The following is a 19,257-nucleotide window of genomic DNA, read 5'->3' as shown; positions in this document are numbered from 1 at the left end:
ATTGATTCTAGGGAAGTGGGATAACAATCATGGCCGCCCAGATCCCTTAGGGTTTGGACGGGAACAAAAGCATCTCAAGCAACAAAACACATATAATTTAGACCTATTTCGTGAACAATGGTGGGCCGAGCTTAGTCTAAATAGAGGCTTTGATTTTGGTGAGATCAAGACAGCACCTTTTGGGCCCAAATTTTCTTGAGACATGATAGACAAATTATTTATGGTTGAAGGTATATCTTGTGATGTCCTAACCACACACACAACCATAAAGGAACATCAACCACTCCACGAGTGATTACAATTAGCGGGAGGGTTTTTCTCTATCACAACCGGAAATTTGGAAGCAGGGTAAAAGAACAAATAGACAATAGTTATACATTAAGCTAGTTACAGTTAGAAGACTTGGATTTCTGAATTTTGGCATTGCACCCAAAGTATGTTGGGGTTTGTGTGGAGAATCAATCTATTGTTTTGTGGGCAGTCAACCCTAACTTCTATGGTTTTTTTTCTTAAGTATTATATCACTGTTAGTAATATAGATCAAAATGATATATTTTGCATCATTTAGTTGAATCTATTGTCCAATAACTTCTTCAATTTTGGTTGAAGAATTATACTACTATTGAAGATCCTTATATCGTGCATTACATTGACGGATGTCCACTATGAATAAATAAACATGTCCCGTTGTTCAACTATTGGAAAACCCTAGATAAAGATAAACCCTACTAAAAGAAAATTATTCTAGGACACTACTTCTCATTTTTTGGGTCATCTCAACTTTTAAAAATTTGTGCATGGTTTCCGAGAATCATTCAAATCCACGGCTGCCACCAAACCAACCTTAAGCATTGTGAAAACAATCAGATAGTAGTGACTTGGATTGCGTATTAATTTACTAAATGTTTGAATAAATTCCCTATTCAATCACCTTCATTATCTAAAATATGAATCCAATCTCTTTAGAAAACTAAAGTGTTTTATAATGGTTTCAACACGGCTATATAAGTCTACAAAACCTATTGTGAAGAGAATGTCTTTGATGTTTTAACACATTCATTATTAACAAAAAATATGAGGATGAAAAGTTGCTATAGAGAGATTTCCTTGTCTCATGGACACTTCATGGACCTTATTGTAATGGAAAATAATTATGCTTGTTTCCTAAAGCTAAACTACATTTTTCTCATGTTTAGCAGCCAATGATGGAATGTCACTCAACCCTTTTTTAAACCGCTAGAGATTTTTCATAAATGGAAAGTGTAAGGGTTATGCATAATACTATATTGTATAGCTTGTTATGCTTACAAGCTTAAATCAACTACAAATGTTTAATGTGAATTCTAATTTTTAATTATCTTTTATCATTATTATTATTATCATCATTGTTGTTCTCAACCCACCATTCCCTAAAAAACTTGGGGGTGCGCTCTAGCCATCCCAGGTTGCGTCCACCCATCCTTGTTGTTCCCCTATCTCAATAAGCCCATGTTGTTCCTTCGTCAAAAGAAACCATTGCAACATAATCCATATAAATACAATATTAAAATAGATATCAAAAACAACAATGGCGATCTAGATACTTTATTGACAGAATTTCATCAAAGCTTCACCACTTTCATTAGAAAGTCCCATATGGCACAAAGTGCTTATTATTTCATTGGTCCGCCTATTAATAGATTTCCAAACTCTTCCATAGGTGCCATCTCCCAATTGCTTAACGATATTGTACCTACAATATAATAAATTGCAAATGTTAGTGATATTTAAAAGCTTACATTAACATATAATTTGTCATCTTATATCTTTATCATAACCAAACAAAAGTACCTAAACCATGAAATCAACTAGCATGTCCTTTACGCAGTGAATGCAAAAAATACCAACGATCCACAGTGACATGTCCCACATAGTGGGGTGCACGTCCCCCATGCTTCATATGCACCTAAGACAAGGGGGCACCTAGGGAAACGTTTCCCCATGTCCCCCTTTTGAGGAGACGTAGGGAGACGCAAGGGGGAACGTTTCCCCAATGTGGGGATGTGTTTACCCAAAAGGGGTGCTTTTGGGTGTCCCCCCTCAAAAGGGGGGAAGCACCCCTTTGTAGGGGGGTGCCCAACAACACCCCTTTTGAGAGGGGATGCCCCAAAGCACCCCTCCTTAAATTTGTCTAATAACCTTCAAATTTTAAAAAGAAAAAAAAATTAAAATAAAATTAAAACTAAAAACAAAAATACATAACATACATCAAAACCTAAAGTAATTTGCAATCCCTAACTCACTCATTCGACTTGCCAAGCTTACCTCTACTTGGCTTACCCCACGGCACTATCTGACTTACTAGTTAACTATTATCTCTCCTCCCCCGTGGTGCTATCTGACTTACCAAATAACTATTGCCTCACCTCCCCAGCAGTGTTCTATCCATGTTCATTGTCCATTTTTTATTTTCAGTTTCAACTTTTAAATCTTGACTTTAGATATTGATGACCTCGTACTGATTCTTTGACTCATCGCTCTTTACTATTTTTTAGTTTGAGTTATATCAATTTACAATTTCAGTCTCAGACTTTAATATCCACTATAGTCTATTTTTCTTGGTACTATTAGATTTTAAAATGATGAATTTAAATTTTAAATCAATATAGATTCTAGAATGATGAATGATGAATATGTATCAATGAATTTCATTATTGAATCTCGTGGTGAATGGATGAATGATGAGTATGAATGGTGCATATATCAATATGAATGATGAGTATGGATCAGCGTATTTCATTATTTAATTCAATTATGTATGGGTCAATGTATTTATGCTTTCATTATTGAATATGAATTTGAATTATATATATATATATATATATATATATACATATATATATATATATATATATATAGATATACCTCGATGTCCCCCCTAAATTTCCCTAAAATTTAAGAAATTTGAGAGTAGTCCCACATGTCCCCCGTGTGTGTCTCCCCGCAATTGCGTCCTCTCGTCCCGGAGTCTTGGTGAAACATAGCCAAATGCTCAAATGCTAAGAAGTATGCAGTCACCGTAACTAGCAGTTTTTTCCCAAAAAATACAGGAATGTTCTTGCATTAAAATCAATGCATTGAAGAAGTAATGCAATGAATTATGAGTAACTACTCATTCCCTTGAATGATTACTTACCACTCAAGTTGTGCCTAGAGAAGGATAGATGAAAGCAATGGACTTCAAAAATAAAAAGTCTAATATTTCTTATTTTGTTAAAGGTTATCCATGTCACAAACAGGAAGATCCAAATAATACCATGCTTTATCGCTTCATTCTTGGAATGTGCACAAATCTAACAAAGTGCTAAAAAGGCAACAAGATTCTCGCCAAGTAGGTGGAGAATATCAGCGATGAGCATCCAACCAAAAACATACATTGAGCTCTAAAATCACAATCAGTGTTGTAAACATTACGGAAAAAAGTAGCGATTTTTTCGCAATGGCGATTAAATTGTCCGATAAAATTGGCGGTTTTTTCGCTTTGAAAAAATTGTGGTCCGATGCGAAAAAATCGTCAAATCGTCAACAATGAGTATTTAAAGTGTTTTCTAGGGTTTTTTTATTCATTTTGCAGACAAAGGGCAAGGGTGAAAACTAAAGAGGAGGAGAACTCATCTACAAGGGCAAGAGAGGAGAAAAGTGAAGGAATTTAACATCCTAAGCAAAAAAAAAATTGATTTTGGACCAAATTTCTTTGGCGGGCCATGGTTTTCAAGTATGGGCATCAAATTTGGCCCTACTTTTTTTCCCTTAATTTTCCTTGGTTTTCTGTCACCCATACATTTTTCATGATATTTGCTTGGATTTGAGTGTGTTTTTTTTGTCATTTTTGTTGCATTTAGTGGAAAGGTTTTTTTTTGTCAAAAATGCAAAATCTTGATGGTTAGATAAATTCGTTTAAATTCTTCTTGTGCCCTGATTTTTTTCCATGATTTTTGCTTGGGTTTGAATGTATTTTTTTGTCATTATTGTTGCATTGAGTTGAAGGCTTTTTTGGATCAAAAATTCAAATGTTGTTTGTAAATTTTGATTTCATTTGTTTAACTTGCAATTCTTCTTGTGCCCTAAGTTCAAACTTCATTTTTACATTAAAACTCAAGAGTTCAACAAAGTTACAAACATGTCAAGGAAATTGGACCCTCTGTGGGGAGTTGGTGAACCTGATGGAGGGTTTGACAGATCAAATTTGAGTTGCAAGTTATGTGGGCATCATATGACGGGGGGGGGTATATAGATTAAAGTTCCACCTAACACAAATTTCTAGACATGAAGTAAGGCCTTGCACAAATACAAATACAGAAATTATCTGCATAGCCCTCAAATCATTGGAAGAAATAGAGACAACCAAAGTGACCAAAGTAGCTCTGAAGAGTCGAATGGTAGGGGGTGGAGTGGTGGGATTGAGAGGTGACTGTGAGAGTGGTACTGGTTCTTTTTCAGCATCAACATCCGCAGTCAATCCCACAGTTTCATCATCATTTTGTGTTCCTATAACCACACTTAGTGCAGAACCATCTATCACATCAACGCTTAAAAAAAGAGAGAATGAAGAAGTTGACAAGTTGTTGGGCAGGTGTCTTCTTTGGAGTGATGTTTCTTTCAACATTGTCAGAAACAATCCATTTTTCCTAGCCCGCAATTGATGTTATTGTTATTGTTGGCCCAAGGTACAAAGCTCATTCCTATGATGATTTAGAGGATGTATTCTACATAATGTAAAGGTTGAATGCACTGAGATAATGGAAGAGTTTAGGGGCTCATCAGCACACACAAGATGCATTGTGATGTCAGATGGTTGGACCAATCAAAAAGGTAGAACCCTTATTAACTTCTTGGTTAATTGTCCCATGTGGACAATGTTTATGAAATATGTTGATACATCTGCACATATCAAAGATGCACAATTATTATGTGATTTGTTAGATATGTTCATTTAGGAGGTGCATCCACAACATGTTGTCCAAGTCATAATGGGCAATGTTGCAAATTATGTTTTTGTTGGCAAGATGCTTATGGAAATGCATCCTAACTTATTTTGGATGCCTTGTGTTGCACACTACATTGACTTGATGTTGGAGGACATAGGAAAAATTAATTTTGTCAAGGATATTGTTGAATCGTCAAAAAGCATTACAAAATTTATATATAATCATACATTGCACTTCATTTGATGAGAAAATTCACCAAAGAGTTTATGTGCCCTACCATTACACAGTTTGCCACTAGCTTCATATATCTTCAATTCCTCTTGAATTTTATGTGGGATGTGAAGAGAATCTTTGTTTCATAGGAATGGTGTGCTTTGTCATATAGCCGCAACCAGAAGGAGAGGTCATATGCAGGCTAATTTCATGTCAAGAAAACTTCTAGGTAGAATTGCAGGAGGTGTGTAGCATTACTGAACCTTTGGTAAAGGTGTTTTGATTAGTTGATGAAGACAAACCTGCAATGGGCTACTTGTATGAAGCCATGGATAAGGCCAAAGAATCCATTCATAGTTATTATGAAGATAAAGGAGATGAGGGGTTTGAGAAACAACAACTAATATGGGAAGTGATTGATGAGTGATGGAACAATACACTCCATCGTCCCATTCATGTTGCAAAGATCTACTTGAACCCCACATTTTCTTACTCCTCTAGTTTTTTATTTGATAGTGAGGTTATGGATGGATTGTTCACTTATGTTTAGAAGATGGCGCCATCTCTAGCAGAATGTGTAGAAATCTTCAAAGAAATGGAGATATACAGGATGGCATGTGGCACATTTAGCTTTGACATGGCTATGGTGGATAAGAAAACTACAATATCAAGTAAGCTTTAGTTTCTTTCAAATTTCATTGTCTCTTAATACTTTGCTTCAACTTTCAAATTTCAATTTTTTTCTTATGTTTATCTTATTTGTTGTAGATGCCTGGTGGAGCAATTATGGTGGCAGAATACCCAATCTCCAACGGCTTGCCATTTGAGTGCTCAACGAAACATGTAGCTCCTTCGGATGCGAACACAACTGAATTGTATTTGAGAAAATACACACAAAGAAGCGCAACAAGTTAAATAATAAAAAAAATCCAATTAATTTTTTGAATTCATTAAATAATAAACAATATAATTTATTATTTTAAATTTTTTATACTTAGTGATTTATTAATTTATGACACTTGTACAGGTTGGAGTCCCAGCGTCTTAATGACACGGTCTATGTCTACTACAATCTTTGATTGTGGGTGAGACAACTTGAGAGGACCCCTGATGTGGAGACCATCTCATTGGATGGGATTGACACCATTGTTGCATGGAGGGTTGACGCTGAGAGACCTATCATGGAGTCGGCCCTGATTGGTTAGAGGTAGTGGAGGGGGTAGCAGTTGCAGAGGAGGAGGTGACACCACCTACCATGGTCACCAGTAGAGGGCATGGTCTACCTCCCATAGCTCCTAGTTCTTCGGCTTCTAGAGCACATCAATGTCCACTGCCTGCTCCAGGGCCTTCTTCATCTAGAGGGAAAGTTGTTATATTTTCTCCAAAGAGAGGCAAAGGAAATCAGTAGTACTAGTTACTTGGTTCATTTCATTGTATATGATACTATGACTCACGATATGAAATACATTATTATATATTTTGTTGATATTTTGAGGTTGGAACTCAGCATTAAAGACATGATTCACTGTTATGTGTGATGTAGCACTAGACATATTACACATCTTATATATTAGTTCTGTTTTCATATTTATGTGTCAATGCATTTATTTTATGTTGTGAATGTTTTAGATATTAACAATTTTGAAAAAAAAAAATGAATTTTTTTGTATTTGCCAAGTTTTTACCGATTTTTTCCAATTTCGGACCCTCCCCAATTTAATCTCGATCGGCGACGTTTGCAACATGATCGCAATCGCAATCACAATCAAAATAATTTGTCAATCACTACAAAGAGTTTCTAAAACCTTTGCATTGGCCTAGGACACAAAGCATATCAGGTTGTATTCTGCAAACTGTTTTTCACAACTCTCTATACACCATTTCATTCTCCTTTTATTGCTAGTGCAAGAACCAGCTAAAACTACAACAAAATCTAAGAAAGTTCCACAATCCACGGGGGAACTCTCTATACACCATTTCATTCTCCTTTTATTGCTAGTGCAAGAACCAGCTAAAAGTACAACAAAATCTAAGAATGTTCCACAATCCACAGGGGAACTCACTGTTGCATCTTGTCAAACCATAAGTAACCTAACACAATGCCATGGGGCATAGAGAACATGAAAATATGAGTATCCAACACATGACACGGCGACCCCCAAAACAGCACACAAAGGACATATATATATATATATATGAATGTATGTATGTCAACTAATACTACATCAATGATGATAAATTGACAAAAACAAGAGAAATTAAAACCATAAACTGCAGTTTATTCATTAAGTCATCAAAATCAAAATGTATCACTTAGATATTGAGTCACTGCTCCTGTAGATAGGAATGTCAATGGCAAATACAAAACAGGTTAGAAACTAGAACCATATTCCAGCTGCCCTTGATTGAGCGATGAATGCTGTGATATGAAAAACAAACAGACTGGTGTAAGAAAAACAAATTGTCGTAGGAAAAACAGATTGTGTAGCAAAAATAAAAAGTATGGATGGCAAATCCACTTACCAGCACTTTGAATCTCCTCTAATACTCGTTACGCTCCCTTATTTGCACTCCAAATCCTCCCACAGCTTCAAAAAATCAACCAAATGAGTGAAATACAAGGAAGCAATAGGTTTTAAAGCACGCGAAGGCAGGGACATGTCAGGTAACTTAGCATATAATTCATTCTTATCTAGCAATAGATCACCACCTTTCCCAGCTATCCTTCATTTTTTCATTTACATGATTTTTCTGACACAATGGACCAAATTGTATGATCACTGAAGTAACCAAATTGACCTCAATCATGTTTGGATGCAAGTCAACATGGACAAAGAGGATGGTTCAAACTGAAAGTTAAACCCCTGCAATCATCATCAAATAGAAACTGTTTTAAATAAGATATTTTTACAAATAGAGTTGCAATGTTATATTCAAAACGGTACCCTAAAATCAGCAAACTAGCCTCTATCCTACCATCAGACTACCTTCATAAAAGAAGACGAAATAAATTTTCTATATGATTGACTTAAAAATTAACAAGACCCAAGATGTAAGTTTCCAACGCACCAACAAACCAAGTTCACACTGTCAGATTCAACAAATCGAAAAATGGATTGTAAAATATGTTATCAAATATCCATCTTACATAAACATTAAGGTTTTACATCATTACCACTGAAACAATATGAAGTGCCGAAATTGAATTCCCTTTATGTCACACTGTATGCAAAGCCCAATAGAATTAGATTTCTATATTCAACGAAATATTATAATGTTGAACATTAAAATTCAAATACCAAATAGAAACTTATTTCTTGATATTCCAAAGTTGATAGTAGCATGCAAATAATAAGAGTTCTTAAGAGCAACTACTACATATTTTTACCATACGAAAGAAATAAGTTTAAATTAATGCTCCCCCGGAAGTAGCTCACTTGGCAAGCCCGTGATATGTAAAGTAATGTGAGTGATAAAGGTCCCATGTTCAATCCCCCAGTGCAGACCTGTGTTGTGTTTGCGAGGAGGCAGTGATGCCTAAAGGTTACAGTGGTAGCGGTTGAAATTGATCCCATGGCACACAAGTATGAAACCGGCCCAGTTGTTGATTCCTCTAGACACAAAAACAAACATTTTTTTACTATACTGCAGCACTAGTGTGAGGCATTCATGTTAAATCTCTTGCATAATTCTAGTAGCAAAATTACATAATCTTAGCCAAATCTCTTAAAATTATTCTACATATAAAACAAGGAAACAAAGGGCAATGAATCACGAAAATTGTTCCAAAGAACAAAAATTTATGACATATCTTCTCAAAAGAAATCTACATGCCCACATGAGGAAGCAATTTCTATACTTGAATACATACATGACAAACATTATGCCAATACACAAAGCAAGAAATAACAAGCCAAGAGCATGCTGATTCAAAAAAACACATACGCACATCAGAGTGCTAGCTAATTTATAAGAAAACACATACACAAATAAGAATGTTGGATCATTAACGTGAAAATCCACATAGCCACATCAAAAAATGGATTATTAATACAGAAAGGAACAAACCCAAATCAGAATGGATGCTTAGTAATTGAAATATGACATACCTGAATTAGAATGCTTGCTTGAATGTTGGCTCCATACTCATTTTACTTTGATGTGAATCTAAGACACCATTCCTGAGTGTCCAAGACGTTTCATCATATCTTTCTATGTATCTTCTCCGATAGAATCTATCATCTGCTGACAATTCAAAGTTTATACTGTGTTATCAAATGGGTTCATCTATCTCTCTCCTGTCTCGTTTAGGACACCTATCCTTATTATCCAAGCATCACAAGTTGCAACTGTGAGGATGTTTTACTTAGCAGGCAAGAGAATGCATGAATAAAAGCGTGTATATCCAACTATATTCAAGTAAGATTTAAGCTCTACGCAAGCTTTAGCTTTCGACTTTGCATTCAAATACCCATACTAATTTATACCCAATGGAGAGGGTGAAATCGCTACAAGAAATCTTCATTCATGGAAATCAGGGCAAATGAAAAGTTTGCAGCTCTATTTTTAGGGCGGAAGTTATTTCTTTTCCCTTCTCTCATAAATAAATGTAGGCTAGCCTTTTATATACAATTTTTCTTTTAACTAAAATGGGGGCTAATGATAATAAAGCAACACAACACAAAAAAATTCCCACTCAAAAAATTGGAACCCATTAATTTTGCCCATGGGCAAAATTTCACCGTTAAAATTTTCCATGATGTTGATACTGCAGACATACACTATTTTTTCAATGTACAACACAGTGTAGATCATTTTATCAACATACAACTCACTTCCAGTGAAGATTGTTACATCAAAATCCAGCACCCCCAAATGATGTGAAGTGTCAAGCATCAAGGGGCTAGTTTGTGTAACTCAGAAAGGCTACCCACTGTCACCAAGATAGCTATAGACTGGAGGTACAAGGTGATTTAGTGAAGAGTTGGCTTAAGCAAAACGGGTGGTAGTAGTATAACAGAAGAATGAATTGTGTGAGAAGGGAAGATGAAGGAAAACCCAAAGAACAAGTGCCTAATCACAGCTTGGGAAAATAGAGTCAAGGAAACATAAAACAAAGAGGGTGAGTGCATGAAAATGTAAAAGACAATAGAGGTTATTATAGATGCCACAAATCAGCCTTAGCTTGCTGATTTTAATAGCAGAAAGATACCTTGGAAGGCTAAAGGTGCCATACTTGAGCGTTGATTTGAATGTGAGGTTATGTTAATCTAACAAAAATTGGGTTTACTGTATGAAAAATTAACACAACGACAATAGCAATAATAGGGATAACATCCTCAAATTACTCTATCCAAATGAAGCATTTGTCACTACAAGGCATTCATAACATGCTACAAGGGTCTCCTAATGCAAAATCCAGTATGTGGTAAATAAGTGCACAATGAAAGCCTCGCATAAAATGAGATTATACCTCCAATACTCCATTCAAGAATGTAGTCCAAGGGGAGAGCTCCGTAATCCCCCAAAGTCTCAACCTATGTCACAAGTTTCGCTACATTTGAACCTTGAGGTTCGAAATTCAGCGAACCTCAAAAAAATTGTTCAAATTCGATTAGATTCACTCGGGTTTGTGTATACTAGGTTGACACATTAGCCAGATTTCATTCTAGAAGCTTAAAATGACACGCATTCATAGAGTAGCCGCATAATTTCATTAAATTTCAACCAGCCAATCTGCCAATTGACCTAGCCACTATTTAAAATTCACTTTGAATCTGTGTTTCAGTCACTGCGAGAGGATATGTTGAAGGATATGTTCAGCCAATTTGTTTCTTGTCATGTCAATGAAATTCCCTCTGTTTGCATATGGCATATGTGTCGGTCCCTCTATTTGCATATTAGTTATTACAAGCCACATATGTCCCGGTTCCCTCTATTTGCATACACAGCTCACACATGTGCCGGTTCCCACTATTTTCATATTCAGCCATTGAATAATCCATTGGTGGTATCAAGTTTTCATTTGACGCATGTGTCACAATCAGTTCCTCTATTTGCATATACAGCTTTTGAGTCCCTCTACATGCATCTGCCATGGTTAAAGTGTTGACAGCTATTTTCCCTCAATTGGAATAATGCGGCAATTTAATTTTCCATTATACACATCACAAACTATTAATTTAAAACACATTACTATTAGCCTTGTTTTTTTGTATCTAGAGAAATCGGCAACAACTATTAATTTAAAACACATTACTATTAGCCTTGTTTTTTTGTATCTAGAGAAATAGGCAACTAGATTGGTCTCGTACTCACATGACAGTTCCAACTGCTACCACTATAACCACCTCTAGGTGCCTATGTATGCCCCTTCCACAAGCACAGGTAAGTGGGGGGGATTTGAACCTCAAACCTCCTCACACATAACACTTCATTTTCAAGACCATTGCCAAGAGAGCTACCCCCCGGGGTCTCATTACTTTTAGCCTTGTTATTATTGAAGTCTCTAATTAATTAGATATGTGTGTTATATTATATAATATATAAATATTTATTATATAAATTTATAAATATAATGGTGAACCTCATTTGAACCTTATTTGACAATGATTAAATTTGAATCGAATTTAATCATTGTTGAACTTGAACCTGAACCATGTGACATTGGTCTCAACAACCATCACAATGGACAAGAAACTCCTCTTTACAGAGAGACTCTTCTCTCATACAATAAACAAGTAATTTTTTACTAATTAACCCCATGACAAGTCAAAGAAATAATTAAAAATGTTTAGTAGTTAGATCCATCCTCAATCCATGGTTGACCATGTCAAAAATATGAGGACACAAACCTCTCTAGGAGAACTCACCCTCATCCAAAAATAAAAAGAGATTACATTGAAGGTCTCTAAAAGAGCGCATAACTAAAGTTAGGCAAGATAACTAGGTCAACATGTAAAATGTCCACAAGATTTCAACCACCAAGAATGGATGCATGCAAAATATAAATAAATATTGTTCAACCCTAGGCTACTTGGGAGTGGGAGTGGGAGTGGAAGTGAGAAGCGGAAGCGGAAGCGGGGAGTGGCATTTTCAAAAACTTCTAGGTCAGGAGCAATTTTGGGAGAAATTTTTATATGATATATATTTTGATGCATATATGTGAACAAAAGCATGTAAAATGATGAATTAGTGATAAGAAAACATTAAAAAAAAACAAGGATTAAACCATATAACAGCATGCATCTAGTAGTTATAATCTTCATCAACCACAGGTCCACAAATTACAAGTTCTCTTTATATAGCATGTAAAGGTGCACATAACCAAAATAGCATCAAGTGCAATTCATCTCTGAAATGAAAATACATCAACAAATAAGTTCTAGATGGCCTTTAGCATCCAAAAAAATTATGCCACAACAAATACCTAAATATCATCAAAACCATTGCATATCTTGGGATCTTTGTCATTAATATCACCCTCTAAGCATTAACATCAAATAGCAAAAATGTAGCATGTCAAGTCAAGATTTTGTTTGACTGATGGGGTCATGATAGAGAAGTTCGACAATCATTGTTACTAACATCAAGGTACATACAGGACATGGTGCTCTTGATTAAATACAAGTTCCATATCCTAGTACATGCCAAAATCCAATGGAAACATTACAATACCCCCAATCCTGAAATCCTAAAAAACTAAAAATTCTACTTTCTCCATATGAAATCCAATGAGGTGGGAACCACTCTCAAACATCCTGAGTCATCATGGCAATGTTAAAAATTTAAGTAAAAGGGTTCATCTTTTACTTTAAGAATTTAACATTACAATGAATTGCATATCAATACTAGGGCCATAGGCTTGAATATTATGCTACTCCGCTCAAAAATTATAGTTTCCAATCTTCAATAGCTCCCACTATCGCTCTCGAATTGGCAAGGAGTGCAAATTTTTTTTGGGAGTGCACTCGCAAAATTTGCTCCCACTGGGAACGAATTTCAAGAGCACGCTCCCAGGGTCGCTTCCGCAGGGAGCGAATTGTAGGAGCGCCCTCCCAGGGTCGCTCCCAATGCACTCTCGCTCAGAGCACGCTTCGGGAGCAGATTCAGGGGGGCGCTCCCCCGCATCCTTGGTTCAACCTAAGAGAATTTGCTCAAGCGTCCACTTAAAAGAGCTCACAGAGTGCGCCCTCCAAGGTGCATGAGAGATGATCATAAAACAATGAAATAATCCTCCTAAAAGAATGCTCCATAACCAACTTCCAAAACTAGCAGAGTAATCCACAAAATGAATGTAACTAATCCACCTGCGTGAATCACAAGGTAACCAACTCCATGGAACGAATGTGCAAGGTGCCAAATAGATGGAGCACTCCACAGGAAATGAAGTATTCAAACCCCAAAATAGCCAGTGGACCATCTCAACAAGACAAATCCAAAGAGATACAGGTGAATTAGGGTTTTAGCCATGCCATCTCCAATAAATATATATATATATATATATATATATATATATATATACACACACACACACCTCCATAAATAGAAAGAAGTGCTCCTAATCCGAGTTGACTCAACTCCCTGATTTAACCAAGATCTTTTACTTCCGTCATATAGTTAGAATTGCATTTAAAATAGCATAAAGGAACATATATGCATGTTGTAAAGAAGAGGGAACATGAAAAGAATCAACAACATAATACACAAGATGTTGATAATGTAGTTCGTCCAAGAGGGACTACGTCTCCGGGCCCCAATGTCAAGATGGTGTAGGTCGTTGCATTAAGTGTTGGAAAGAGTGATGATGTACATGAATGTGTTTTCTCTATCATGCAAGGAATATGCCCTCATGCAGGAGTGGCTCCAAGAGATGTTCCGCTGTAGGAACTCTCATTCAAAAAAGGACTCCTATCAGCATGACATAATTTCATGTATGATAATAATGAGCATCCCACCAACATGGCATCAAAGGGATCTCAATTCAAACATACATGACGACACATGAGTATCCTGTCAACATGGCGACAAAGGGATCTCAATCAAAACATGACAATAAGTACATCTCACATCAAGAACAAAACAAGATCCCACATCAAACATCAAACAAGGATCTATACAGCACAATGCATCTCAAGCAAAGAGACAAAGAAGTACATGATCACACTGCATATACCTCACATCAAGGAGTTATCTGAAGAAGAGGATGATAAACTGTTGGATCTGGCTGTACCATCAATCTCGTGGCGTTGAATATCATGGAAATGATTGCTCACACATTGAATGCTAACACCTGCACTCCACTTTGAAAAGTGGCCGAAAAATGGAATGATCAAATGGAAAATCTGATTACACCATCAGATTCGTGGTGTTGAATAGTGTAAAATCGACTGTCAAATTTCTGAATTCTGACAAAGTGAAAATCTGGGGCTACAAGAATCTTTTAGATTCCTCAAAGGTTCTCTCCTCTGGGTCATTTGAAGATCTGCTGCTTAGATCAGAAAACTAATCTCACCATTGAGATCCTGGCAAAATTCTGAGAAGAATGAGTATAAAGTTGGTTACATTCTGACTCTGGCAAATTTCAGCCTCTAAGGAATCTAAAAGATTCCCTCAAAATTCTTGAAGATTCTCCTCCGCTGGGAATCTACAAATCCGCTGCTCAAAAGGCCAATCCGACCTCGCCATTGCGTTCCTTGCGAAAATTTGAGAAAAATGACTGTACACTTGGTTACATTCTGATAAAATGAATTTTTACCTCCCCAGAGAATCTTCGGGCATCAAAGAATATTTTGTCTCAAAATATGTGCAAATCATGGTTTCGGCACTTGGCTCATGGTTCCACTGCAACTCTTGGGCAAGGTTCCATTCGGCTCGTGGTTCCACCTGTAATTCTGCTGGTGTGTTTGGTGTTTTTTTGTGACCTCCCCGTCAAATGAAAAATATATGGTATATATATATATATATATAAACATGGGCAGAAATATCAATGAGTGGCCTTGTGGGTCGTTAGTCAAACCTAAGTTTAGGTCACCTGTGATTCTGGGATCGAATCCTCACATAACTATTTTTTACATATATATAAGTGTTGTTAGAACAATATGTGGTGGCGCGCTTTGTCTGTGGTGTATTAAATGTGTCTCACTTATTTATAGTAGAACCAATGCATATACCCATAACAAATAGAACCATATATGCAACCCACATTCCATTTTTGACATATGCATTGAAAACATATTTTGTTTGTTTTGGATTTGTTTTATGACCATTTAATAACCATGATATTTTATATGGTTATAACCATGTTTTAATCATTTTAAAAATGGTTTTATTTTAAATGGATTTTGTTTTTGGGTATTTAATATCATATTTTTGTCTTTTGCAGGGTAAGGAGCCAATGACTAGGGACCAAGTGTTAATGGCTCATGGGTTGCCATGTGGGTCCCACTCGCTAACTGGGATTCCATGTTGCGCACTGTGGACCCCGCTTCTTCCTTTGTCATGTCAAACTTTGGAGAGCTCTCTCCCTCATACGAGCTCGGATTTGAGTGTCGTTCGCACTATTGGAATCAGAGCGACGAGCACTTCGATCTGGTGCTGGTTTGGGAGAAATTTGACCACTTTGAATTTTGACCCTTTCTGAGTCCTCTTAGACTTCTACTTGTGTCTAGAGCCACCTGGATCAGCCCCACAAGTGTACCCTTAAAGGATATGCTCAAGTATAGTAATATGACCAAGTCAATACATGCAACATGCCACAAGTGGCCCTCCAAATATGCCACGAGCATCTCAATAAAACCCTTCCATAACCACCTCAAATAAAACAATATATGTGCCAAGTCAAAGAGGTGAGGGTGCTCTCCAATGAAGGTCGAAAGATGACAAGTGTAACTAAAATATCCATGCAATAAAAATGAGGGAGTACCTATAGAAGGTGCACCCTAGGAAAATGTGCCATGTAATTACTTCAACCACCCAATAACTAATACGATATCTCCACGTGAAGTGCTCCCTAGGAAGAAGTGCCAAGGTGGTTAGACCTACTTAATATCCAGACCATTACCATGTGTTGTTTTCCAATACCATTAATTGATTCCACCAAACCATGTGTGAAAAAAAAAGTGTGCCTTATGTAACTACTTCAACCACCCAACAACTAATATAATATCTCCATGTGAAGTGCAACCTAGGAAAAAGAGCCAAGGTGGTTAGACCTCTTCAATATCAAGATTCCATGTCATTACCATGTGTTGTTTTCCAACACCATCAATTGATTCCACCAAACCATGTGCACAAAAAAGAGTGTCATAGGAAAATATGCCAACTCCTGCAATAAAATAATCATGAATGCCTTAGACACTATGCCCAAGAGAGGAGTAATCCATAATGAAGGCTCAAATAATCTCCAAGTGTAAACAAACACCAAGCAAAGTAGGGAACTCAAGCCATTAACCTCCAAGATAATCAAATGGATTAATTTAACCACTAAATAGTTAAATAAACCTCAACATGTATACACAAATGTTAATGCTCAAAGAAAACCATAGTTTGTGCTCTCAATAGTGACCAACCAATTGAATCAACATGAACATATGTGCCAATAAGGGGGGTGAACTCCAACGAGTGTTATACCATGGAAATAGCATGTATCTCCTAGTAAACAATGCCATGATAACAACACAATGACAAAATAGAAGCTCCACCTAGGTTTGAACCTAGGGTGCACCACCAAAGGACTATAACATGATAAAGACTTATCAACCTTAAAAAATGCTTGATCACCAAAGATGTACATAGTAACCCCCACCCCCCCCCCCATTCTAACTTAAACCTAGGCAAAAAATATACCAATGAGGCTACTATAATCATCAAACACATTCCACCTAGGTGATATCCAACAAATGTTACAATGTCAAGTCATATCACCTAGGGAAATCCCACCAAGGCAAAGTGCACTACCACAACACATTGATCCAACCACATCAACATCAAAAGAGAAATGGGCATAAGAAAGTGTTAATCCATCAAATCATCAAATATGTCCCCACCACACATCAGCGAAAGAGGACCATGTAGAACAAACCCTTCCAAGTGACAACAATAATACAACATCACCATGCAAAAGTCACTAGGAAACCCCAACAATATTCTGAAATATCAACCTCCTAACATCGTCATCATATTTTAACCCTTTGGAGGACTAGACCATCACTGAAAAATAAGATGTAGCATATCCAGAATAAACAAGTATATCAAACCACATCATAATGAGATAGCATGCTCCAAGATACCAGCAGATAGGTAACGAAGGGATGATCAACAAGGCAAGCACATGTCAGAAGACCAATGAACACAATCATCCAACCAAGGAGAAGTAAGACTTCCCCAACCAAATACCTCCATCAAATGATCCAACGCAATGAAGAGAAGAGGCCCCATGGAGATGAATCCTCCCCAAGTCACAACATGGAACCTCATACAATACGAGGTGTAAAGATGAATGAAATTAACGATGTTATCAAGATTCAAGAGTCAAGACTAAACTGGATCATATCCATAACTCAAATTGGGTAATCAATCCACTTTAGAAGTTTGACGAGAAAATCTAAAAAGAATCTGAATGCAACATTATCTACTGGTCTAGCTGAAGACAAAGCAAAAGGTGACAGTCACAGATTTTATCAATACAGTCCAATAGCTAAAAAGTACTCATAAAATGTAAGAAAATATATAAAAAATCAGCAGCCATACCAACTTTGACGTTAGCCAAAACCTCGGCATGAACCAGACAGATTGAGCAAAATAAATTATTAGATTCAAGCCCCTAAGGTGTGAGGACCTGAGGAACAATCAAGCATAGAAGAAAAAAAGGATTGTTGTGATACAATCACACGTGGTGTCCAAGAAATAAAAAAGTTATTAGAAGTTTTTGTACCTATTTCAGATTTCCGATCTACTATTTACAATGGTGCATATATACCACTCAAACACAATTGCTCTCAGGAAACACAAAATTGGTTAGCCCTTCAACAATAATAAAGAAATTTAAGGAAACAGCTTATTGTAGAAAGGTTTGAATAGATCTCAAAATATCCTCCTCGTCTTGAAAAGAAACCTGAAGGTTAGCAGCTAAATGACACTATTGACTTCTCAAGTAAGTTTCAAAAGACCAGTAAGTTGCTAAAGAATTGCCAAGGAAATTGAGAAAACTGTTCATCGTTTTCTTGTTCTTAATTTAAACAAACAATTTCAAAAGGCTTGAAGAACTCATCCAAGATATTCCATCATCTAGCAATATGTCTAATCTGGACGTGGAAAAGGCCATTAATGCATTACTTGGAAAAAAATAATGCCACAGTCAAATGTTGACTTTTGGAGCAACACCAAAAATAGGCTAATGAAAAGGAGACAAATATGACTAATTACCCTGCTATGAAGCAATTAGCAAGTGCTGTTAAACACCTATGTTAGAGGGAAACAAGAAGCAAGAAATCTTATTATTACTACTTTCTCCAAATATCTTGTAAGTATATTGTGAAAAATTCAAGCCCTAGGTGACAAATGTCCTTATCATCTCAATCAAACAAATTAATTGCTGAATTTATTTAATACTGAAACTAAATTTCATACCATAGCATCAAACAAATTAAACAGCAAAAACATTACAATTAATTTCACACACACTGATAAATGCTTAGAGAGTTTGATACAACTCTGATTATCACAATAAATGACTATAGGCTCTAACTCCTGATCAAACAATCCTACAAGTAACTTCTTGTTGAAAATTGGCAGCTAAGGGATGAATTCCCTTGCATAGAATTTCATTTCTAACAATTCTAGAGTGACTTTCCAAAAATAGAAAGTCATGTCTATCATTTCAAGCATGACTTTCCAAAAATAGTAAATCACCTTGCATCAATTGGTAATCAAGTATAGTTGATGGAAAATCACTTAACTTATCATTAATCAATCCTAATAGTTCAATCTCAACTTAATCATCAATATTATTATTATTATTATTATTATCCTCTTTATGATATTATTATATTATTATTAAAAAGAAATTCAAGTCCCT

At 36.2% G+C, this 19,257-nt stretch overlaps 1 protein-coding gene across 16 annotated transcripts in view; it reads right to left on the bottom strand.

The window, feature by feature from the left end:
- Nucleotides 1-7,961: 7,961 nt before the first annotated feature.
- The window catches only part of EMB2739 (embryo defective 2739), a 101,735-nt gene continuing 90,439 nt past the window's right edge, over nucleotides 7,962-19,257 (bottom strand). For 3 of the 16 annotated variants that reach the window (XM_089428614.1, XM_089428587.1, XM_089428634.1), the window contains 3 exons: nucleotides 9,290-9,496; nucleotides 8,569-8,793; nucleotides 7,962-8,402 (listed from right to left, as the gene is read on the bottom strand). The gene's annotated coding sequence lies outside the window, so the exon portion shown is untranslated. The remainder of the gene's footprint in view (nucleotides 8,403-8,568; nucleotides 8,794-9,289; nucleotides 9,497-19,257) is intronic. The other 13 variants (XM_089428599.1, XM_089428563.1, XM_089428620.1 and 10 more) reach the window with 9 other exon arrangements.

The sequence above is a fragment of the Pinus tabuliformis genome, chromosome 6 (assembly GCF_031772625.1).
Source record: "Pinus tabuliformis cultivar Carrire ecotype Pingquan chromosome 6, CPIR1, whole genome shotgun sequence".
Classification (NCBI taxonomy): Eukaryota; Viridiplantae; Streptophyta; class Pinopsida; order Pinales; family Pinaceae; genus Pinus; species Pinus tabuliformis.
The sequence above is the reverse complement of the archived record's forward strand: the minus strand, read 5'-3'. Positions and strand labels throughout refer to the sequence as shown.